We start from the raw sequence: 25,160 nt of genomic DNA, 5'->3' as shown, positions 1-25,160 counted from the left end.
AAATTTGAAATGTATTGTGTTATGTTGTCTTTTAAATTCGCAAAAGTAGATCAGTAATACAATTCAGGAATTCAATTAGTTAGCTGAAAGTTAATTAAATCAGTATGCTGAATACTTTTAAACTCAGGGGGGTGGAAAAGAACGTTGTAAGTGAAACATTAACCAGGAATCCAGTGCAAATAAATACACAGGGTGACTCTGTCTATGCTGGGATTGGGTAATCCACAAGCATGATGAATTATGATGAGCAGCTGAATGGGAAAATTGCTAATAAGAAATATGATAAACCTCTAAGACATATGTTTTATTAAACTGGTAATCTATTTTGCCCTGGTTCCCAGTATATTATGCTATAAACCTTAGTCAAATAGTGGCACAAAGCCAATGAAGTCATAGTGCCATTAAAAATTTTTTAAAAAAATATTTACTTGCTTATTTTTAAAAAATTTTTCTTAATGTTTATTTATTTTTGAGATACAGAGAGACAGAGACAGAGCATGAGCAGGACAGGGGCAGAGAGAGAGGGAGACAAAGAATCCGAAGCAGGCTCCAGGTTCTGAGCTGTCAGCACAGAGCCCGAGGCGGGACTCGAACCCACAAGCTATGAGATCATGACCTGAGCTGAAGTCGGCCGCTCAACCAACTGAGCCACCCAGGTGCCCTGTAGTGCCATTTTTAAGAAAACCTCAGTGGCCAATCTGATAATCAAAACAAATTTTTCTGGAAGAAGAGCTCACAGAATAGTGCTTCCTAATGACATTGATAACATTTACCCCTAAACATAAGGAGAAGTGGTCAAAACTATAAAGGCATCCTTTAAGGTTGTATTTTTTAAAGCCAAAACAGTCACATTCTGGCTAAGAAGCTTTTACAGTCAGTCATAATGTTAATAATGATAAATTTGCTTGGTAAGGAAGCTAAATAAGCTTTTGGCAAAATTCCTTTATCAAAAGATATCATTGGGGGAAAAAGATACTGTTGGACATTGCATAATATCGTTGGTATAGAAAGTGGATGAGCACATTGTGTGGAGTTGTCGAGGGCTGCTGGAGAAAGTCATCCAACCATGCTAGGACCTGGAAACCTTTCTCATTATTTCCCCCTCATTTTCAGTGATCTGATGAATTAGTTGTCTATTTCTGCATAACAAATTACCCCCCAAACTTAGAAAATTAACACAACAGGGGCGCCTGGGTGGCTTCAGTCAGTGAAGCGGCCGACTTCGGCCCAGGTCATGATCTCGCAGTCCGTGAGTTCGAGCCCCGCGTCAAGCTCTGTGCTGACAGCTCAGAGCCTGGAGCCTGTTTCAGATTCTGTGTCTCCCTCTCTCTGACCCTCCCCTGTTCATGCTCTGTCTCTCTCTGTCTCAAAAATAAATAAACGTTAAAAAAAAATTAAAAAAAAAAGAAAATTACAACAAATATCTCACAATTTCTATGGGTCAGAAATTTGGGGCCATCATGGTTGGGTGGTTTGGACTCAAAGTCTCACATGAAGTTATAGTCAAACCGTCCAGAGGGACTGCAGTCTCATCTGAAGGCTTAACTGAAGAACATTCTGCTTCCAAGCTCCACTCCTGTGGCTGTTGGTAGGTCTCAATTGTTCTTGGGTTATCGGATTGAAGCCCCAGTTCCTAGCTGGCTGTTGACTCGAGACCTCCCTCAGCTTCTTGCCATGGGGACCTCTCTTTAGGGCAGCTTGCAACATGGCAGCTGGCTTCCATCAGAGCAAATGATCTAAGAGAGAAAGAACCAGCTCAAGACCAGGATCACCAACGCATCCCGATTTTGCACTGAAATTCCTGCATCTTTGGTCCCAGGTAAAGCAGGATGGTTGGTTGCTCTATCAAGACAAAAGTCATAGTGTTTTTTGTAGCCTAATCTCTGAAGTGACATAGCATCATTTCTTCCATCTTCAGTGAGTCCAGTACAGACCCAAAGGAAGGGGAATTAAGTTCTACTTTTGAAGGGAAGAGTATCAAAGAATTTGTGGGCGTATTTTTTAAACCATCACGTCTGGAGTCCAGTTTCATGCGGAAAAGAAAGTATTACAGAGAAACTCGACTTCCTAACATACTCCCTATCCAACTTCTCTGCTTCCGTAAACACCCCTTCCTCCTCTTTTCTCTGTCAGTGAAAGAGGCATCCCTCCTCCTGTCTAAAGCTAATCTTTCCACCGGCCAGAGTTTATCTCTTCCACCTCCTCAGAACTTTTCCCCCTTAATCACTCCTTCTCTCCCTCAATTTCTTCCCCTTAACTTTCTATTTTCCTAGTATAGGATCATGTTCACATACATCTTAAAAGACTTTTAGGCCAAATGCTTTATGGAGGTATAACTTACCTATAGTAAAACGTGACACAGTATGCATACAGCTTGATGAATTTCAAAGGATACACATACCCTTTCATCATCTATATTCTTCAATTCACTGAAACCTGGTTTCTGCCCCCATCCTGTGACTGAACGCCATAAAATAACCTTTTAAAATGCCTTTCGGCCTGTTGGGTCCCCCTTTCAGTTTGCCTCCTGCCACTCTGGCTTGTTGTTCTCAGTCTCCTTCATGGACTCTTTAGCTTACTCCTTCGACGGTGAAATCCTGCACCACTTCTCAGCCTACGACGCCTCTGGGTGATTTTATCTGTTCTCATGACTCCAATTACCTTCTCTATGCATTCACTTCTCCAATATCCATAGCTCTGATCTCCTGGATGTCAACTTTTTATGTCAACTGCTTCTGGACATCCGCACTTGGGTGTCCAACATACACTTCAAACTCACTGTGTACCAAATGTCACATCTTCCCATCCTCACTACTCTCCCACAAAAGACCTGTTCTTGGGACATCGGGGTGGCTCAGGCGGTTAAGCATCCGGCTTCGGCTCAGGTCATGATCTCGCAGTTTATAAGTTCGAGCCCCACCTTGGGCTCTGTGCTGACAGCTCAGAGCCTGAAGCGTGCTGCAGATTTTGTCTCTCTCTCTCTCTCTCTGCCCCTCCCTAGCTCGTGCTGTCTCTCTCTCTCTCTCAAAAATAAATAAACATTAAAAAAAAAAAAAAGACCTGTTCTTGGGCACCACCCAATCACAAAAGTAAGAAATCTAATTGTCATCCTTGATTCTTCCTTCTCACTCACTTGCCAAATCGAGTTAGTCACCAATCTTGTTATTCTACTTTCTGAATATCTCTCTTATTCATCCACTTTCTTCAACTCCACTGTCACTACCTTGGTTCATTCTACTCGTCCTGACGGTTGCCATGAACCCCTAACCAGTCTTTCAGCCTGAAGTCTTGCCCCCCTGTCTTGCCTCCCTCCAATCTCTTCTCCACACTGCAGCCAGGGTCCTTTGTTCAAACCGTAAGTTCGATGATGTTACTTCCTCACATAAAACCTTTCAGTAGATCTTCCTGACTCTCAGGATATGGTCAAATTCCTTAGCATGCTACAAAGGGCACTTTGTGTTCTGGCCCCTGCCTACCTTTCCCTCTGGTCTCACTCTCCTCACAATTGAGAGTACGTACTTCCCCGAATGCTGCATACTCTTGCTTTTGTGTCCTCGGCTTCCTCCGCCTGAAAAGTCTTCTATCTCACCCAACACGTTTTATTCCTCCTTGCCTTTCAAGTTGAGCTCGTGCATCATGTCCTCCCGGAAGGCTTCATGGCACTTCTACCTACATACTCATCATCTAATTATGTACCTGTCGCTCTCACCAGACTATGAGTTTCCTGGGGGCAAGGGCCTTCTAACCTATCTTTTTACCCCCGGAATATTATGCGAAATAAACACACAAAAGACTTGTCAAATGATGAATGGAGATGTTAAGGCCCGGGAGGCTCAGCTCACCCAGAGGCAGATGGATCAAGCCAGACTCTAAGGATAAGATCACCTTCCCTCAGATAGATGGGGATGTTGGCTCACAACGTGTGCTCAAGGCTGAAAGAGGGTTTACCAAAGTGAAAAGCAGAAGACATAGTCCTAGTCCTTGAGGAACTTTCAGTATCATTTGCAGCAGGAAAAAAAAGGTAAAAATAAAAGGTACCTTTAAGAAAGGAAACAAGGGGTCCCTGGGTGGCTCAGTCCATTAAGCGTTTGACTTTGGCTCAGGTCGTGATCTCACGGGTCATGGGTCCGAGCCCCATGTCGGGCTCTGTGCTGACAGCTCAGAGCCTGGAGCCTGCTTCGGATTCTGTGTCTTTCTGCCTGTCTTTTTGCCCCTTCCCTGTTTGTGTGCATGCTGTCTCTCTCTCTCTCATAAATAAAGATTTAAAAAAGAAGAAAGGAAACAAAAAGTTAAGGCATAACGGTCAGCCTATACATTCTATAGAAAGTCAGAGAGGAGAAGGGATCTTTCAGACACTGCTTTGGTCAAAGGAGACTTTCAACTGGGCCACAGTTGGGCCAGCATCACACATGGAAGGGGAAACATAATGTCCAGCACAAACCAGAAATGGGGTTAGGTGTGGGGTGCTTTCTTCCTGGGAGCTTACAGTCTTGAGTCTGTTGCTCAGACAGACTGAGCAACAAGTAATTGGGATGAAAAGAATCTGGTAAGGAGGAACAGGACCTAGACAGAATAATATAAACTGAGTGGGTATGGAAACGCTTCATGAAGTTTCCCTGCAGTGTTACAGTGGAAACAGTGTGTCTTATGAAAATGATTCAGATATTTAGGACAGACGATTCCAGAGGAGATGAAGACATAAAGCCTAAGGCATTAAATTTTCCAAATGAGGGACTCTGACATGCTATGTTCGCTCCTCACTGGGCTGCACATCTTCCCAACATAAAAGTCTTTTAGACCCCATCAATCACAAGGGCATGGCCGGTATTTTCTTTCATATATAGCCTGCCGGCCTGCCTGAAGGAAACATCTTCTTATAGAAGTTGAGTTAGACCCACTTGGCTTTAAATCACAGATCAACCACTCACTAGCTGTGTGATTTGGGGCCAATGAGTTAAGTCTTTTTTTTTTGTTTGTTTAAGTTTATTTGTATTTATTTATTTAAGTAATCTCTGTACCAAAAGTGGGGCTCGAACTCACAACCCTGAGATCAAGAGTCTCATGGTCTTCCATCTGAGCCAGCTATGGGCCCCAAGTTAACTCTCTCTCTTTTTTTAATGTGTATCTATTTTTGAGAGAGAGAGAGAGAGACAGCATGAATGGGGGAGGGGCAGAGAGAGCAGGAGACACAGAATCCGAAGCAGGCTCCAGGCTCCGAGCTGTCAGCACAGAGCCCGACGTGGGGCTCTGACCCACAAACTGAGATCGTGACCTGAGCCGAGGTCGGACGCTCAACTGATTGAGCCCCCCTCCGAGGCCACCACCCAAAATAACCATGATCTTACCAGTTTCTCCTCGACCTTCCCAAAGAAGGAAATGGTGGGTGGAAGGAGAAGGTTCCTGTATAGCCCTGTCAGGAAAGGAAGTGGTCCAGGAGTATCTAGACAAACCAGTGCACAGGCCACACTTTTTGGTGTGGCCTGGCTCTTCCCTGGTGCCACCTCCTGAAAGGATCTCTCTGGGTTTGCTGGAAGGACACGCCCAGCCAGCCTCTTCTAGGTCAAGTCAGGGGCTAACGAGAGGAGACTTTCTGCTTGGTGGCTCTGGACATCAGAAAGCCTGGTTTTAAAAGATGCAGTGGTTCTGTGCAACATGGGCTATTGGGAAGAAATCTCATTCCCCCGAATTAAAGGTGCCTTCTATGCAGAGAGATTACTAGAGTCAGTCACATCTCCCCAGGAGGCTTTTGGAGAGCTCTCTTTAAAAAGTCCTGGACAGCTGCTGGGGCAGCTGGGAGAAGGAAATGCCAGCCTTCTGAGTTGGTAGGCGTGTATATGCTGTGGGGGCGGGGGTGGGGGGGACACCAGTTTCCTGTTTGGCCATTGTGCCCTGGCTAAACGAGCAAAGGGAGCTTGCTGTTTGTTCTATTGGTTCTCAGATAGGAGAGCGTGTGTTGTGACTGTGGAGGTCCTGCGGGTGAAGATTTGAGAGTGTGGGGACGACCTGAGCCCCTCTCCCCTAAGGAGGGCTCACACCTCCTCCGTCGCTGATGAGCTGCCTTTTGAGCTTCTGCAGTTTTACAGTTAATCATGGGGAAACCAGAGGGACTCCATGTTTAGAAAGGCTCTCCCTCTGCTGTTTTTCTGCTAGCCCCTATTTATTCATGTTCCATATCTCACCTTGCGTCCGAATCAACCAAAGAAGCTGCGTTCCCACTCGGAGAGGGAAGCAAGAAAGTTAATCATTTTCTGAGTTTTGTCCTAGGCCCCCAAACGCCTGATAACATCTAAAAACCTGGATCCCAAACACGTTCCAGGACATTAGCTTCGAACAAACCTCAGCCGATGGTGGCATCCACACCCCCTACCTCCAGTTATTTATGAAATAACACCTATTGTCCACCTGCACTTGGCTTTGAGCGGTCCCTTCCCTGGATTCCTGAAGGAACATGTGCCCCGGACCCCTTTCCAATCTAAACCCCTAAACCCAAGCGAGGAAGAGACTCCCTCTCCTTTCCTTCCTGCCTCTCCCAGACCCTCGTCTGCTATACTCTGTCATTTACGCTATTCGGTAAACTCTGTTTTTACTTCCTCGTGGCCTGTGTTTGTTTTCTATCCTGCACAAAGCCAGAGACCCTCTTGGCTGGTCCTGCGGGACCCACTCTGTGTCCTTCGATCCGGCCTGCCTACATCCTCTTGATGTTTTAAAGGATCCTATGGGACTCTGTTGAGGCAGTGAATCACCACTGGAAATGCGGTTTGTGTAAATCTGGATTTGGATATAATGTTCTCTTAATGCAACCACATTCAAAAATATGATCATTAGCAATCATTTATATATGCACTCAAGTCATAAAAAAACCCATTTACCTAAAGGCTGCTATGTAACCTGTCTTCAAGGGGCTGCTGCTGAAACTCTGCCTGATGTGGCCACTGCTTCCCTCACCGGTTTGATCTGACGTTCCTTGCTAATCCCTCACCCTATAATCCAGGCATGTTCAAATACGATGGGAGGGGGGGTTGGTTAATGAGGTAAACTCTGGAGCCACACTATACCCCTTCCAAATTGTGTGACTCTAGACAAGTCACGTTAGAGGGTCTTTACGTCTCTGTGCCTCAGTTTCTTCACCTGTAAACAGGGATGGTGGTATCTAGTGTTTTATTATTATTATTATTATTATTATATTATTATTATTATTTTGGAGGTAGAGTAAGCTTAGAATGTAAACCACAAAAATAGTTCCTGACACTTAGTAAATACTGTTGTCATTATCAGAATGTCCGTCCATTTGGAGGCCTGACTATGCTTCTTCTTCTTCCAGACCCTGTTTAAGTGTCATCTGTTGTGGGAAGCCTAGCCAGACCTCCCCGGGGCAGAGCTAACACCCGTTCACTGTTCCACGCCTGTATTTTATATGTACTTTTATATGACTTCTATTACACGGGACTTCAACCGCGTTCAGTTTTCTGAATCAAGAAGAAGTCTTCATAGCCTGACATAATCTGACAAGAGAGTAATCGCTGTACGAGAAACTCTTGCTTTTATAAAGAACAGCTCAGGGGCGCCTGGGTGGCTTGGTCGGTTGAGCGTCCGACTTCGGCTCAGGTCATGATCTCACGGTCCGTGAGTTCGAGCCCCGCGTCGGGCTCTGTGCTGACAGCTCAGAGCCCGGAGCCTGTTTCGGATTCTGTGTCTCCCTCTCTCTCTGCCCCTCCCTGTTCATGCTCTGTCTCTGTCTCAAAAATAAATAAACGTTAAAAAAAAAAATTAAAAAAAAAAAAGAACAGCTCACCAGAAAACAGACTCCTCACTGTAGAGAATAAACGGGTGGTCACCAGAGGGGAGGGGGGTGGAAGGGGTGGGGGAAATAGTTAAGGAGATTAAGAGTATGTGTATCGTGTGGCTCAGTTAGGTATCCAACTCTTGATTTTTGTTCAGGTCATGATCTCATGGTTTGTGAGATCGAGTCCTGTGTCGGGCTCTGCACTGTCAGCACAGAGCCTGCTTAAGATTCTCTTTCTCTCTTTCTCTCTCTCTGCTCCTCCCCCCTCACTCTCTCTTTCTCTCAAAATAAATAAATAAACATTAAAAAAAAAAGAGGGGTGCTTAGATGGCTCAGTTGGTTAAGCGTTCAACTCTGGGTTTTGGCTCAGATTGTAATCTCACAGTTCGTGAGTTCAAGCCTCGCATTGGGCTCCACACTGTCCATGTGGAGCCGGCTTGCGGTTCTCTCTCTCCCTCTCTCTGCCCTTACCCTGTTCGCTCTCTCTCTAAGTAAATAAATAAACTTAAAAGAAAAAAAAAGAGTACACGTATCATGATGAGCACTGAGTGATGGATGAAAGTATTGAATCACTCTATTGCACACCTGAAATTAATATCACACTGTATGTTAACTATACTGGAATTGAAAACACAAAGAGTAAAAAAAAAAAAAAAAAGAAGAAGAAAGAAAGAATAGCTCATTAACCCATTTGAGTGTGTAACCAGTGAACTTGAACTGAACTGGTGAAGGAATATTTTCAGGGAGGAGTACTTCCTGTCTTGGGCTGGCCTATTCCCAATTTGTCAACATCCTGCCTCGTAGCTCCCACCATTAACCGCACAGCCCCGAGGAGTAATGCCTGATGCCAGTGTCCCCTCTCACCCCAGAGGCCCCAGCCACAGGGAACCGCTTTCGGTTCCACAAAAGGCCTCTGGGCCTTCCCTACAGCTGCTCTTTCGGTCCCGAGCATTTTTCAGCCCTCCCTTCTCCCTGTTGCTTACCTGTTGTTCCTTCAATCTTCCTTCCTTCCTCCACCCCTGAAGCCTTCCCTTATCTCCGGAGATGGAGTCCATTATTCTCCCAGGTGGCCACTCAGCTCCTCATACTTCCCCTATCACAATGCTCACTACGTCAAAAAAAAAAATTTTTTTTTTAATGTTTCTTTATTTTTGAGACACAGAAAGACAGAGCATGAGTGGGGGAGGGGCAGAGAGAAAGGGAGACACAGAATCCGAAGCAGGCTCCAGGCTCCGAGCCATCAGCACAGAGCCCGACGCGGGGCTCGAACTCACAAACTACGAGATCGTGACCTGAGCCGAAGTCGGATGCTTAACCGACTGAGCCACCCGGGAGCCCCAACACTTAGTACATTTTACTGTAATGTTTTCTCTGGGTTTTCTGCTAAACTGTCTCTCTCACAAGCCAGGTACTGCCTGGAAGACTAACCCCAGGCACAGTCCCTGACCTGTAGTTGATGTGTAGTAACTGTTAAGAACGAATATGGACTAGTGAATGAACAGAAGGAATGAATGCTTGGTAGCAGGTATCCACCTGCATGACATTTTCTGTCTTTTTATCTTTCTAAGGAGTTCTCTGCACCATGGGGCTTAAAAAAAAAAGAAGTCATCTCTCAAGGATAGGATGGAAATGGATTAGGAGAACCATAATGGAAACCTTTAAAATTTCAAACTAGAGGGGTGCCTGGGTGGCGGTTAAGCGTCTGACTTCAGCTCAGGTCACCATCTCATGGTTCGTGAGCTTGAGCCCCGTGTCCAGCTTTGTGCTGGCAGCTCAGAGCCTGGAGCCTGCTTCGGATTCTGTGACTCCCTCCTTCTCTGTCTCTCTCCTGCTCACGCATGCTCTCTCTCAAAAATAAACATTAAAAAAAATTTTCAAACTAGAGACTCTCAGGATCTAAGTTTTCTCCCACTTCCTTAAAAATCCAGCCCTGGGGTGCCTGGGTGGCTCAGTCGGTTACGTGGCTAAGCATCTAACTTCAGCTCTGGTCACAGTCTTACGGTTCGTGAGTTTAAGCCCTACATCTAGCTCCTTGCCGATGGTGCAGAGCCTACTTGGGATTCTCGCTCTCTCCCTCTTGCTCTCTGCCCCTCCCCAACTTGTGCATGTTCTCTATCTCTCAAATTATATAGACTTAGAAAAAACCCAGCCCTTCCCCAATTCAACATGTTTCAAAAGAAAGAAAGGTAAAAGAAAAAAAACACGATATAAGGAAAATATGTCAATGCCAGAATGTTAAGTATGGTTTTCTCTAACCCTGTGTTCATTGACACAAAGGCCAGTAGCCACATGGGTCACTGAGCACTCAAAGGGGGGCTAGTTTGGATTGAGATGTATTAGTACAAGGCACATTCTGGATCTTGAGGAGTTAGCATGACAAAAGGAATTTAAACTATTGGTCATATTGATTACAAGTTGAAATAATAGTAATTCTGGTATATTAAGTTAAAGAAAATATATTAAATTTGATTTCACTTGTTTCTTTTCACTGGTTTTAATAGGGCTTCTAGATGATTTAAAATTGCATTTGCGGGGGTGCCTGGGTAGCTCAGTAGGTTAAGCGTACGACTTGGGCTCAGGTCATGATCTCACAGTCTGTGGGTTCGAGCCCCGTGTCGGGCTCTGTGCTGATAGCTCAGAGCCTGGAGCCTGCTTCAGCCTGGAGCTCGTTTCCCTCTTTCTCTACCCTCTCCCACTCATGCTCTCTGTCTCTGTCTCAAAAATAAACATTAAAAAAACCTTTTTCGTTAAATTGCATTTGTGGGCATATAGAGGTTAGTTTGCAAGTGGGGTCGGGCGGCTACCTCCTTTCTGCTCAGAGCTGTTTTTTTCAGTGCTTTCCTGGTTTGCTAGATGCCTTTGAACCCTGGCGTTTTCTCCACTGCCTTTGGTGTGACCTCTGGGGCTAGCACTGTGGTGAGGCAGCAGGGTCTGCTCCCTGTGTCCTGACCTTGGGTCCTGTTTGCCCAGATACTTACCACAGCTCTCAGTTTCTGTCTCTGGCCCTGACTTGCGACCTGAACATAACTCTACACACTTCCCTCTGGGCTCTGGTTTGTTTTTGGTTTTCTCCGTGTTCCCCGCATGTGGAAGTTTGGCAAAAAGAAACGAGGTCTGTCCTTTGGGCAGTTACTTTGAAATCACCTATCAGAAAATATTGATAGATGAAAAAGACACCACAAAATGCCTCAAGTCGGTAACTGTAATAAACAGCTTGTCAACATATGCAAACTGTTTCCCCTCCGTTCTCCCGAGTTAAGGGAGGATCGCTTCTTCCACGAAGCAACCACCTGGGTAGAGGCTTGGGTGAATCAGTTGGTCACACAACTGTCCTGGGTCTTCAACTGTAACTTTCTTGGCCACAGCCAACGAATTCTCTCGCTACAGAAAGGTCGGCTCGGTTCTCTGGCTCAAGTTTTCCTCTATGTATAAAGCGAGGCTTTTTCAATCGTGCCAACTTTAAAAGTCCATATGCTTCTATGCTTGCTTCTCTATGTGAGTGGGAAGGAGAAGAATTCTAAATAAACACAAATCTCAAGCACACACATCTCTTCCAAGTCTTTTCCTTTCCTCGGCGCTGGCAGAAATAACTCCTCCTCTTCAGGAGTCTCAGCTTTTCTTCCTGTCTGTGGTGTAGGGTCAGTAAGCGTTGGCACTTTGGAGTCATATGACCTGGGTTTAAATCCTGGCTCTGTCACACGCTAGCAGTGCGATTTGGGGTGAATAACTTCGAGACTCTGTTTCTCCCCGATCCAGGGGGAGCCTTTAACTTCTCTGAGCCTCTGTATGGGGGGGGGGAACATGGTCTTATGGAAAACACCTGGCCCAGAGGAGCTGTTTATTACCATATTATGCTTGATCATACCTCTGGGGCCTGGGGCCTTGTTCCTCCCTCTCCTGCCAGCACCTACAATAGCTGCCTTAAAAAATTATATATATGTATATGTATATAAAATATGTATATATATGTATATAATATGTGTACCTTTCCTGACTTTTAGAAAGAAAAATATGCCTCATTTGACTCTTTCTGTGGTTAATGTCTTACTTTCCCCTTCATTTCAGCGTCAGTTCTTGGATCGCGGGTAGTTTACTGCCTTGCTCTTCTTTCTTTCTTTTCTTCTCTGTCATGTGTCATGTGCTCTGATGCTATAGTGACCCTCAAGACACTGCTTGAGCAGCGACCGGCCGGTTGGCAAATCCAGCGGTCGCCTGTCCGTCCCGTTCTTCCCGACTTCACTCAGCACCCGCCGCCCCTTCTTTCTTTCTTTCTAATATATTTTTTTTAATGTTTATTTTTGAGAGACAGAGCATGAACGAGGGAGGGGCAGAAAGAGAAAGGGGCACGCAGAATCCAAAGCAGGCTCCAAGCTCTGAGCTGTCAGCGCTGAGCCAGATGTGGGGCTTGAACTCATGAGCTGTGAGATCATGACCTGAGCCCAAGTCGGACGCTTAACCGACCGAGCCACCCAGGCGCCCCTCGCCGCCCCTTCTTTGGATGCATTTCTCGCCCTGTACCTCTGATGACTTCCCGAAGTTTCCCAACCAGGCAGATCGGAATCCCTATAAAGTCATGAGCCCTGAATGATCTCTGGCAATCTTGTCACCTGCTCTGCTCACTGCCTGTCCCCTCTTTAAAATAAAGCCACGACTTGTCCCCTGTCCTCAGACCTCCTGCCAGCCCCTTCTCCCCCCCTCCCCCCACCACAGGTGGTATGGTGACACTCCTCCTCCCTGGCCGAGCCTGCACCTGCAGCCACACCGCAATAAACTCCTCCCCTCCAGTACATGAGCGGAAGTGGCTTCCCAGCTAAAGCCAGACCCTCCACCTCTGCCCTGGAACCTTCCTCTCTGCCACCTGGGCACCTTTAGGGGAAAGAACAGATCATCAGTGATTTGGCTTCAGCCTCTCCCACTCCACTATTTCCTCCCGGCAGCATTTAGGATCTCGCCCATCTTAAAAAAAAAAAAAAATCTTCCTTGCCCTCACTTCCCCCTCTAGTTACTGCTTTCTCTTCCTTCCTCCATTTTGGCCAAAGATCTTGAATTCGAGCCCATGCTCTGTGCTTCCTCCTTTTGCTCTCCGCTCCGGTTTCTGCCTCGAGGCTCTGCCGAGGGCTCCCTCCATGCCTTGAATTCTAAGTGTTTTATTGGGATGTAGGATCCTCTTAATGATGAGGGTGAAGATGGTGCCATCTCTGTGAAACACCTGCAGGGTGCAGGTGGACTTAGCAAATTAGCCAGGGTCACCCGGCAGGGGTTTGAAACCAGCCAGCGGGGCCCAGAGTCTGTGCTGCTGACCCCCATGCCACGCTACTCCATGCCTCAAACTGGATGGTGTGTGTGCCCAGCACACTACGGCGCCTCGCATATAGTAGGAGACGGACCACCATGCTTGAATGAATGGACACGTACTGTCGCCATGGTTCAGGTTCTTAATCTCTCGCTCTGAGAATAACCAACTAATCATCAGGCGCCTGGGTGGCTCCATCAGTGAAGCATCCGACTTCAGCTCAGGTCATGGTATCACAGTTCGTGAGTTTCAGTCCCGCTTCGGGCTCGGTGCTGTCATCGTGGAACCCGCTTCAGATTCTCTCTCCCCACTCCCTGGCCCCTCCCCCTCAAAAATAAATAAACATTAAAAAAAAAAAATCACCCACTGATCAAAGGTTCTTATAAAGTGCAGGGGCCAGGGGCACCTGGCTGGCTCAGTTGGTGGAGTGTGCGACTCTTGATCTTGGGGTTGTGAGTTCAAGCCCCACATTGGATGTGGAGATTACTTAAAAATAAAATCTTATTTTTCTTTCTTAAAGGGCAGGGGCTGAGGTCTATGTCTATTTTTCTGAAGGAAGGTGTAGTTTTCGTGAATTTTTCATAGGAGTCTTTGTCCCCCCCCCAAAAAAAAAAAAGTTCATAACTTCTTGATTCATTCATTTCTCTGTCTTTGGTTTTATTTTCCACAAACGCCTCCCTTATGTCTGGTGCACTGCCGTTAGATGACTCGATTGTCAATGTTTTAATTCTGCTGCTGATAAAAACGTAAGAACAAATAACTTCCCTGCACCTGAAGAAGGCTTGAGTGCTTCCTCAGCTGGCTGCCTCCAAGATAAGAATCAAACACTTCGGCCCAACGGCTGAGACTTTAAGTAATCAAACCCCAGGACGTTTTACCAGTACCTGTCTTCCATTTTTCTCCGACTTGAATCATCTGTCCAGCCGGGCTGAAGTCTTGTACCTTTAAAACTTCTGTTCGAACACACTTTCGTCAGCTCCTTTGACAAGGATATGTTACATTCCTGATCTAAGCCAGGACTTTGCCTGGGGCTTAGAATACAGGGATGACTACAACAGAGTCCTTACTTGTGGGAAACTGTCTAGTTTGGGAGACATATGTGAAAACAAAGTCCCCAAAATAAGGGATGACACATTTGTGGGAGTTATTCCCACTTAGAGGTGGGATGGAGCCAATACAAAGCAGACTTTCTCTAAGCTCAACGTGTCTGTATTCTTTTTTTTTTTTTACTTAAAAAAAATTTTTTTTTTAACATTTATTTATTTTTGAGACAGAGAGAGACAGAGCATGAACGGGGGAGGGTCAGAGAGAGAGGGAGACACAGAATCTGAAACGGGCTCCAGGCTCTGAGCAGTCAGCACAGAGCCCAATGCGGGGCTCGAACTCACATACCGCGAGATCGTGACCCGAGCCGAAGTCGGACGCTTAACCAACTGAGCCACCCAGGCGCCCCAACGTGTCTGTATTCTTTACGTGTTTCTTTTCCAACAAGCATGCCTTAATTTTGTAACCAGGAAAAAGGTCTTATCAGGTAAAGACTATGATTAATTCAATTAGGAGCACCTGAGTGCCAAGGGGGGGACTGTAACTGTCCAAGAATTAGTAAAATTAGGGGCACCTGGCTGGCTCAGCCTGTGGTATGTGTGGCTCTTGATCTCAGGATTGTGAGTTCGAGTCCCACGTTGGGGGTAGAGATTACGTCAGCAGATAAAAACAAACAAAACAAAAAAAAAGAATTAGTAAAATTAAGGAGGAAAGGACAATCAACCAGTAGAAAAGTGGGCAAAATAGACATTTCCCGGAAGATGAAACATTTATGGTCGATAAATATATGAAGACAGGTTCAATCTCATGAATCGTCAAGAAGTAAAAATTGAGACCGCAGTGAGATTCCGTTTGATAGCCACTTGGGTGGTGAAGATTAAGAAATCTGACAATCCCAAGTGTTGGCGAGGATGTGGGGGAACAATGGGCTCCCATAGATGACGCTGAAACTGTGAATCGGTAAAAAGCACTTTGGTAAACAGTTTGGAATTAAAACTGCAGAGTTGAAAGTTGACTTTAGCCTTTGACCCAGCATTTCTACTTTACATAAATACACAAGAGAAGTTCCTGCCCTTGTGCACCCGTGGGTTTTACACACATCTTCTTGGCAGCACTTTTGCGAAAGCAAAAACCTGCAACAACGCGAACGTCCATGATCAGAGCATCGGTTGTATTAGTTTGAGTTCCCCAAAAGCAAAGATGGGGTCGAGGACTCGGGTGCAGGTTGTTTATCTGGGAAGTGATCTCGGGCCTCGGGAGGGAAGGAGAGAAGGGTGAGGCAGAGCAGGAAGGGAGGCTGACACGGGGCATGAGATTCCACGGACGCCTCTGAGAGGTGTACAGAATGCCTCCCAGAATTGTTCATCCGAAGGATGGGAGCCTGGGGCATTTATCTCTTGGCTCACATCCCCCCTTTGGTCGAGGGTTAGCTCTCCTCACTTTCAGGCTGCGCCTGCAGGGCTGCAGAGAAGGCTCTTGTGGCACAGAAGGGCCTGAAGCAGAAACTGGAGACACCTAAGGCCTAACGCTCGCATCGGGAATTGTCCGTGTTGGGAGCTCACGAAACTGGCCACCACATGTTTGCCTAAAACCTGAGACGGGCCAAGGGGAAGAACACAGGGTGCCAAGAGCCTCTGCATCGAGAGGCAAAGTCATACTAGTATATTCACACTCCAGAACAATCTACAGCGGCCACAATGCAAATAAACTCGGTTACATGCAGCAGGCCCAGATAAATCTTAACAAAATAACACGGAAAGTAAAAAAAGAAGACCCAGGATATTATGTAGGGCACAATGCTCTTTAATGAAGAAACCAACTGGGGGCATAGGGTGGCTCAGGTCATGATCTCAGGGTTTGTGGGTTCAAGCACCGCATGGGGCTCTGTGCTGACAGCTTGGAGCCTGGGGCCTGCTTCGGATTCTGTGTCTCCCCCTCTCTCTGCCCCTCCCCCGCTTGCGCTCTGTCTCTGTCTCTCTCTCTCAAAATAAATATTTTTTAAAAATTAAAAAAAGTAAAGAAAATAACTAAAATACATGTTTTGGGAATATGCATGCAGGTTTGCATACACAAAAATATATACTTAAGTGTTTATGTAAATATATAGACATAAATTTCTAGAAATTAAACTTATTCTGTGTACATGAATTCTAAGGGGGGAAAAACTGCAAAGGATTATTAAAAGAACTAAGGAAATCCGGAAAGTTAATGAGAAAAGGACAAAAAAAAAAAAAAAAAAGAAAATGGGCAGAAAGATACAAACAGATATTTCACAAGAGGAAATATATATAGCTGTTAAGTATATATAAACACATTCAATCTCAACTTTAAAAAATGTTTTTAATGTTTATTTAGTTTTGAAAGAGAGGGGGGGAGACAGAGGATCCGAAGCAGGCTCCATGTTGACAAGAGGGAGCCTGAGGAGGGGCTGGAACGCAAGAGCCGTAAGATGATGACCTGAGCCGAAGTTGGATGCTTAACTGACTGAGCCATCCAGGCACCCTTCAACCTTTGTAACAAGCAAGACTTTTTAACTAAATTTTTATAAAGCTGGGGTAATTTTTAAAATTGAAGTGTGGCTGGTGCACCGTGTTAAATTAATTTCAGGTGGACAACATAGTGATTCAACAACTCTACACTCCACTCCACTCGGCACAAATATGTAGCTACCATCTGTCACCACACAGGGCTATTACAATGCCATTGACTATGTCCCTTTCGTCCCCATGACTTATTCATCCCGCAGCTGAAAGCCTGGCCCTCTCTCTCCCCTTCATCTATTTTGCCCATCTTCCTCCCCCTGCCCTACTGACAACCACTGGTTCCTTCTCTATATTTAGGGGTCTGTTTCTGCTTTTTGTTTGTTCATCTATTTTTTTAAATACATTTTTTTAACATTTATTTATTCTTGAGAGACAGAGAGACACAGAGCATGAGCAGGGGAAGGGCAGAGAGAGGGGGAGACACACAATCTGAAGCAGGCTCCAGGCTCTGAGCCGTCAGCACAGAGCCCGACGCGGGGCTCGAACTCACGAACTGTGAGATCACGACCTGAGCCGAAGTTGGATGCTTAACCGACTGAGGCACCCAGGCGCCCCTGTTCATCTATTGTTTTTTATTTTTTTTTATTTTTTATTTTTTATTTTTCAATGTTTTTTATTTATTTTTGGGACAGAGAGAGACAGAGCATGAACGGGGAAGGGGCAGAGAGAGAGGGAGACACAGAATCGGAAACGGGCTCCAGGCTCCGAGCCATCAGCCCAGAGCCTGACGCGGGGCTCGAACTCCCGGACCGCGAGATCGTGACCTGGCTGAAGTCGGACGCTTAACCGACTGCGCCACCCAGGCGCCCCTGTTCATCTATTGTTTTTTAGATTTCACATAGACATGATATCAGAGTCAGGGTAATTTTTAAAATTAATTTTTGATAATATATTTATTTTCTAGATAAAACTATTTTTAGGAGCAAGAAAATAATAAACATAAGATTAACCGTTGGGTTTGGGGGGGGGGATATGTGTAAGTTGTCAATTCTAACTTTTACAGTGGATGATCAGTAACAAAAGAGGGTCAGGCATGAACCAATGAAGGGGTTCGACCCATGGATTATATTTAAACCAAAGCATCTTGAAGTCTAAGAAATAAGATTATATGGTATAATAAATATATTCATAGGTACCTATAAGATACACTGATAACATGAAGGAGGGAGCTAGGAGATGCTCCCTCACACCTGGGAAGGGCAGGGAAGTTTGACCAAAGACGTGACAGCTAATGGGGTTAAAAGAACCAGGACAGGGTTGCCAAATTTGGGAGAAGGTGGAGGGCATGGCAGGGCATTGTAAGTGGAAAGAGTAGCATGAACAAAGATATGGGAATGAGAGACAGTGTGGCGTGACAGATAATTAGTGTGGGTAGAAAAGGAGAGCGGGAGAGGGAGAGGCGCATGAAGGACCGAGAAGGTTCAAAAAGGTCCGGTCGTTGTAAGGAGGTGAGATGGTTTTCCACATCGTAAGCAAACAGGAGCCTTGGAGGGTTTTAAGCAGGATACTGACGTGATTCATTTCAGGAAGATTCTCACGGCAGAGTGGAGGACTGCTTGGAAGGTGCTGGGGGCAGGAAGGTGTCACGATCTTTGTCCAGGTGAGAGATGCGCACGGCTTAATAAACTCAGGAGCTCTGGTGTGTGTGGAGGGGCGTGTGTGGTCTAAACCAAGAGGTTTTTAAGATGTGGAATGGGCAGAATTTTATTTCCCTGCTCTCCCATGTGTTTCTTTATAACACTTATCACTCTTGACATATTTACTTATCTATGGTCTGTTTTCCTCCCCACCAGGATGTAAACTGCAGGAGAGCAAGGATGTTAATTTTGTTCCCTCCTCAATCCCCAGGGCCTAACAGTTCCCGGCACATGATGGGTACTAAACAATTATTTGTCGAAGGCATGGAGTTTAGCTAGGAAGGAGAAATACAGGGTAATAGCCAATAGGGGAAGAATTTCCAGCACTCTAGTCTAATTTAGCTCCTGTCTCTCCTTTTAATCTCTTCCAGAGCTCAGTCTCCAGCTAAGTATTTGGCAAAAAAAATAAATAAATAAAATAAGATGTGCCTGCTTCTGCGTCTCTTCCTTGTCTCAGCCTCAGTTAACAACCTTTCCTCTTCCCTCCACCTACCCTCCCTGCTCTCTAGCTACCTTCACTTTTTAATCTCTGGAAACCCTGGTTTTCTGGGTTCCCTTAAGATCCTTGGCCATGTGCTTAGACGGTTCTTACGTTGTTATAGGATCACATACCTGCTAGATATTGTGCCTTTGTCCTTCCAGATCTACCCTCCATCATTTTCTGGAGGCTGGCCTTGAAGGACGATGTCATCAGGGCTCACTTGCCCTTAGGCTTCCTCTTGGGTTCAGCCAGTGGGAGGCAGCACAGGAGATCTGAGGGCAAGAGAGAGACAGGGGTAGGGCTGTATTCCTGTACGTTCCTATTGGCCTTCCCTTTCCATCAGCCATTGTTCTCACGTAGCCCTGGGTTTCCTCTCTTTGCTAGCCCTGGGGTGCTTCATTGCCCCTTGTTGGCTTCCCTCAAACGTGCCCACATCTTTGCACACTGTCCCTTCATTAACTCTCTTCAGTTACACATTTCAGAGTAGGCCATCTGTTTCCTGCTGATCTTGGCTGATACAAAAGCAAAAATACAGAATTGTATCTTTTTTAAAAAGTTGAGATACGATTCACAGAATTCACCCGGTTAAAGTATACAATTCCGTTTCAGGTTCTTAGTATGGTAGAACAAATTGTATCTTTTTTCCAAATAATATGTCATTAAGTGTTTTCCAAGTTACCCCTTTCTGCTTACTCAGTGGTAAGTTACACAATGTTACACACCGTAAATTACTTCAACTTTCACTATCACAAAAAGGCAGTAGCACATATTGTGAGTGTGGACGTTCTCTTTGGGGGAGGATTACTTCCCAAGGAAAAGTTGCTAGGAGTGGTATTGATGAATCAAAAGGGAGCCATATCTCTTTTAAGGCTCTTCAGAAGTAGCGTCAACTGCTTCTTAAAAGGATTATACCAATTCACATTGCCATAGCTTTTCCTGAATACAATTACACCATCTTATTAGCACTGGAAAGTGTTTAAGATACATATAGTTTGCTAATGCAGTATGTGATGTTACCATTTGAATTTCTTTGATAGCCATTCCAATCTTAAACCATTTAAAGCCATGTTTAGCCACATGGGAATGGAGGGACAGTGATTTTGAGGGGATTATAAAATGGATCCATGACGGAAGAAGAATGTCAAGATATACGCATACAGAGTCGGTCATACTGGTCTATGAGCATTAATGGCTCTCGTAATGGACTCTCTGGAATCAACACGTTCCATTCCCTCTGATTAAACATAATGACTACTACCTGTGACCTGCTGAACGCTTTGGATTAATGAGTTCATCTGTGGAATTCCAACACACTTCTTCCTACTAGTTGAGTTAGATGCCTAACGGGAGTCTGTTGTGTTTGGTCCCAAACTTGCTTATGACAACTGTACGCCAGAGTGTAATTAATTTAAGTTACACAAACTGATGAAGCGTGTGTATAAAGAGAAAGAGTTGTTTCTATGAAATGTCAGTTGAAGGTTTAGCTAATGACCAGTTGAAAACTGTCAAACCAGGTGTGGGTGAGACAATTACAAAGGATTTTTTTTTTTTTTAAAGAAGAAGCCTCCACTTATATTGCTTTTCAAGATGTTTTAAGTCCTTAGCCAACTTTAAATTATTTCTTAATGTTTATCTATTTTTGAGAGAGAGAGAGAGAGAGAGGCAGGGGAGGGACAGAGAGAGAGGGGGAGAGACAGAATCTGAAGCAGGCTCCAGATTCTGAGCTGTCCGTACAGAGCCCAAGGCAGGGCTCGAACCCATGAACTGTGAGATCATGACCCGAGCAGAAGTCAGACGCTTAACAGATCGAGCCACCCAGGCGTCCCAAGTCCTTAGTCAACTTTAAAGAAACAAATTGGAAAGCACAGAAAATATACCACAGATAGGTTTTATGTGAGATAGGGCTCAAGAAAACTGTAATCAGCACTGTTCCTCAAAGAAAAGGTTTGGCTCGCATCAAAAGATTGGCAAATGGGTGTTCCTTATAGGTTTTAAGTGAAAATGAAATGTTAAGGCATGTATTTGCCATTTTTTATAATTCGCTGCGTTAATACACTTTCCCATTCAACTGCCAAACTAATGAGTCAGATCCAGTTTGTTTGGGCAGGGATAAATCCTTATTCCCCAACTTTGTTTGCTTGTTTGTTTTCATAGGAGGTCAGGTAGGAGAGAATTTATCCTGGGTCTTCCAGAAGGAGTGACTTACCTAATTGGTGAATTTGGATCTGCCTGCCCTCAGAGAGTGCAATCTTCTCTAAGCAGACACAGTTAAAGTGGCTAGGCCCCCTCAAGGTGAAGGTTGGAATTTTGGGGGAGAGAATTTTAATTCAGGGAATCTTAAAAAGCCTACGGGTCATCAGCTAAGCCACATTCTTCAGTTCAGCTCTGTTGGTGATGGAGTTATTTTCATCTCCTCATTGGTTCTGGACTTTGAAGAAAGGGGTGGTACTTACTGTCTCTATGATATTCCAACAGTGGTAAGACAGCTTTTATGTACTGTCACAGTCAAGATACATTTTTCCCCCCTTTCGTTGTAGTCTGTGATTCTGTTCATTCAAATGAAAAGTTGTCTCTGGTTTACAGGGTCGTCCGGCCTTGTCTGAAGTTCAATCTGTATCTCAGGCTAGACAAAGAAGAACACATTTACAGCTGCTGAGAGATGCTGGTGTCAGGAAATATTTGCTAAGAAGGGAAGAGGAATATAAACATGGCTTGTGTCAATCCTTCTATTCCCACCCCCACCACATCCCGAGAGTCTCACCTGTCCTGTTGGTTTCTGGGACATGTAAACATGGCAAACTTAAGGTCACAGTCTGTATGGCTAGTTAAATGAGAACTGCAAACATAGCAGGGAATAGTCTAGCCTCTTTTCAACATCCTTTGAAGCATTTTGTAACCCTGTAGTGGGTTATAAAATCAATGTAGTAGGTTCTGACCGGTATTTCAAAAGAAATAAAAATCATGAAGTTGAAAGTCTCAGCCAGCAGTGCATAAAGTAACAGTAATACTTCATGAAACCTTTTCAGAGGTGTGTACATGTGTGTGTATATTCTGGGTTGAGATGTGCAATATATTTCGTATAGAAGGTCAGAGTCAAAAACGTTGGCAAAGAACATTATTCAGCAATATGAGAAGGAAATACTGTCATTTGTGACAACATGGATGGACCTTGAGGGCATTATGCTAAGTGAAATAAGTCAGAGAAAAAGATAAATACCGTGTGATCTCATTTATCTGTGGAACTCGTAGAAAGTTCTAAAAAACTTTTTTTTTTTTTTTACAAAGCTCTGGTTTAAGGTGCACATTTCTTCCTTTCAGCTTCGCTCTTTGCTAATCTGTTCTCTCTGAAAATCTGGTGCCTTGTGAATAAAAATTGTAGTGATTAACAGGCAGAGAAGCCAGGGCCAATTCTCATTCTGTAAGCAGCTGGAATGCAAAATACGGTTGCCCCTGCCTCACTGCTCTGAGTCAATCACATGTCCGACTATCATTACGATAGAAGGGCTGAGATCCAGAACCTCATTAAGTAAGAGGTTACAGGAAAATTTACTTTGACATTTATCACCTGCACAGCTCAAGGTCCAGTGGTTCTTGCCAGCCACAAATCACAAAGGGTTCAGCTTGGCATTTAGGACTATGGTCCCATCTTATTTTTCCAGACTGGGTCTCCTACTTTTCTCTCCCTTGAATCCTATGCTTCAACGAAACTGACCTGCTACTGTTACTGGACTATTCCCTCCAGTTCTCATTTTGTGTCCCTCCTGCCTAAGGCAGCCTCCTCAACTAGCCCATCTGTGCTGACCTAAGTCCCTTCCATCCTTCAAAGATCCCTTTCCAATCTCCTTGATTCCTCTTTTCATTTTTTTTAAAGTAGGCTCCATGCTAAGGTAGGGCTTGAAGTCATGACCCTCAGATGGATAGTCACATACTCTTCTGATTGAGCCAGCCAGGCTCCCCTCCTTTCTTGATCCCTAATAACTCTTTCCAACTCCGCAAAGATCTTAAAAAAAAAAAAAATTTCTTAAAAATGCTTTAAAATATCACCTTTCCTGATTTAAAGAGAAATAGTAATGTACTGTAAAAACAAGAAAAAGAAGACATCACAGAAAATAAAAATCCCATTTTTTAAATCTAGCATGATATCTATACGTGATATGCATAGTATGTGTATATATTACAAGCTAGTATTATCTTATGATGTGCCTTTCAATTGCTGATATTTTCCATATCGTCGATCTTTTTCTTCAACATGATTTTTAATGGTTACAAATAAACCATAATTTATTTAACAGTCATATAACACTGGGTGCTTTGTTTTCACATATGGTGCTATATCTGGGGGGAATATAGATGGGGTGGTACCCAGGCTATAGTGACAAATTTCCTAAAAGCGCACAGTGGAATACCGGCAACAGAAAATTGGGGCCAATAGGATAATTACGAGAACCGTAAATTAGGAGAAATAATTGGAGCAATAGGATAATTAGGAGAATTGGAAATGTTGGCAGGTAGGCAGGGTTTCCCACTTTAAGAGGAATAGGGATCTGAGCCAGTTGCGCTGAAGTCTGAAAGGGCAGTAACCTCAGAAGGCCTATGGATGACTTTAGGGTCATCTAGGCAGCTGATGCATGGAAACATGCAGGGCTCAGGAGGCCTCCTCCCCATCTCAAAATATTTCTGTTTATGCATGCATCCTTGAAGTCTTGTAGGAAGAGGTGTGTCCCTTCTCTGATTTCTTCCTCCCTCTCCACCACCCCTTCCTCATTTTCCTTTTCTGAGATCTTGCGCCGTTAATGACCCCATCTCTTATCCCCCCCTCCCCCCCCCCCAGCTCTTTTCAGAGCTCCACGTCATGCTGGGTGAGGGGGCTGGGGTGGGGGAAAGAGAAAGAAATCACCTGTCTCCTTTACTCTTACTACCTCTTGAGCTACAGGCCTCTCCGGCTCACTGCCAAACGTCTGGAAAGATCACTCTTTACTGCCTTCACCGCTTCGCCGCCGCGCACTCCTTATCCGAGCGCTCAGCTCGGTGCCTGGCGCACAGCGGGCCCCGGCTAGAAGTTAGTTCCGCCCCTCTCGCAAACTGGCACCTCTTTCCTGGTTCTTCAGAAGGAATGTCTCCGTGCTCAGCAGTGGGTGTCCGCGGTCGGAGACACCCTGACCTAGCTGCCACCTCAACGCCGCCTGTTCCCAGGTGCGCTGGGCTCTGGGAAGGTCCCGCCGGTCACCCGCCTGGCCTTCCGCCCGCGTCTCTGAGTTCTCACCTTGCACGGCCGGGGCTCCCCCAGTCACTCGGACATCTCCCAGGTCTAGCCCCGGGACGCCCCGCTGGCCGGTCCTCAACTCTGCTCGCCGCGGGTCTCCCGGTTCTCCCAGAGGCGACGCGTCAGCCTGCCCCCCCCCCCCCCGCCCCCGCCTCCAGGCCCGCCAGCAAGTCCCCGCGGCCCGCAGACCCTTGGGGCGCACCCGCTGAGCGCCTGGCCCGCGCCACCGCGGCGTCCCTCCATGTGCAGCCCCTCGCTAGGCCCCACTACGTGCCAGACCCAAGTGACGAGGACGCCGTCCCGGCTCCGGAGGCGCTCGCCGTCCGCTGGGGCGACACGGCCGCGGAGGCAGCCCCGGTCCCTCTAGCGGGAGACGGCGGCGCCTGCCCAAGGCCCCCGCCCGGGAGGCGCGGCGGAGGCCGAGAGGCCCAGGGCGCGGGGAGCGGCCTCCCCGGTGCTCGGCTGGGCGGGCGGGGCGGGGGGGGGGGGCGGGGGCCCGGCCGGGGCGCGCGGGGTCGGGGGTCCGGCCCCGCTTGGCGCCGCCCCCGCCCCGCCCGCCCCGCCGCCGCCGCCGTCGGGCCCGCGCCGCGCAGCCCGCCTCGGGCGGGAGCGCGGGGCGGGAGCGGGAGGCCGGAGGCCGGGCCCAGGCCCGGGCAGCCCCCTCAGCCGCGCCGCCCTGGGCCGGCGCCCAGGTCCGAGCCGCCTTCCGCCCGCTCCCCACCCCACCCCCCCCTCCCCGCCCGCGGCCCCAGCCGGGTCCCGCCGCCAGGCCGGCTCCCGCCCCCGCTCCGCCCCCGGAGCCGCAGCCCCGCCCGCCACCGCCGTCGCCATGTTGTGGCTCCCGCAGCCGGCGCTGGCGACGCGCGCGGCCGAGCCCGGGGCCTGCAGCCGCCGCCGCCGCCAGGTAAGCGCCCCCCGCGGGCCGGGCCGGGCGGGGAGCCTGCGGGCCGGGGCCGCCGCCGCCGCCGCCGCCGAGGCCGAGGCCGCCCCAGCCCGCGCCCGGGGCCGCGCCGAGCCGGGGCCGAGCCCGCGCCCGCGCCGCGGCCCTGCAGCCGGGCGGACCCTGCGCGCCGCCCGAGGCGAGGCAGGCAGCCACTTCCCCCGACCGCCGCCTGG

The 25,160-nt window shown here is 46.8% G+C and overlaps 1 protein-coding gene and 1 long non-coding RNA gene across 5 annotated transcripts in view; one reads left to right on the top strand and one right to left on the bottom strand.

Moving 5' to 3' along the window:
* Positions 1-1,348: 1,348 nt before the first annotated feature.
* LOC102954797 lies at positions 1,349-24,511 on the bottom strand. 3 transcript variants are annotated; one of them, XR_006218353.1, is made up of 5 exons: positions 24,247-24,511; positions 21,235-21,404; positions 18,913-19,053; positions 8,767-8,891; positions 1,349-1,736 (listed from the first exon to the last, which is right to left on the bottom strand). It is a non-coding gene; the product is annotated as an uncharacterized LOC102954797 (long non-coding RNA). The 3 variants fall into 3 exon arrangements; XR_001509840.2 differs by lacking the exon at positions 24,247-24,511 and adding an exon at positions 24,045-24,197; XR_006218354.1 differs by lacking the exon at positions 24,247-24,511 and adding an exon at positions 22,711-23,670.
* Positions 24,512-24,846: 335 nt separating this feature from the next.
* ZNF592 (zinc finger protein 592) overlaps positions 24,847-25,160 on the top strand; it is a 59,150-nt gene continuing 58,836 nt past the window's right edge. Inside the window, exon 1 of one of the 2 annotated variants that reach the window (XM_042987990.1) lies at positions 24,847-24,948. The gene's annotated coding sequence lies outside the window, so the exon portion shown is untranslated. The remainder of the gene's footprint in view (positions 24,949-25,160) is intronic. The other variant, XM_042987987.1, reaches the window with a different exon arrangement.

This window comes from Panthera tigris, chromosome B3 (assembly GCF_018350195.1).
Source record: "Panthera tigris isolate Pti1 chromosome B3, P.tigris_Pti1_mat1.1, whole genome shotgun sequence".
NCBI classification, from domain to species: domain Eukaryota; kingdom Metazoa; phylum Chordata; class Mammalia; order Carnivora; family Felidae; genus Panthera; species Panthera tigris.
Note: the sequence above shows the minus strand (reverse complement) of the source record. Positions and strands in the feature narration are given on the sequence as shown.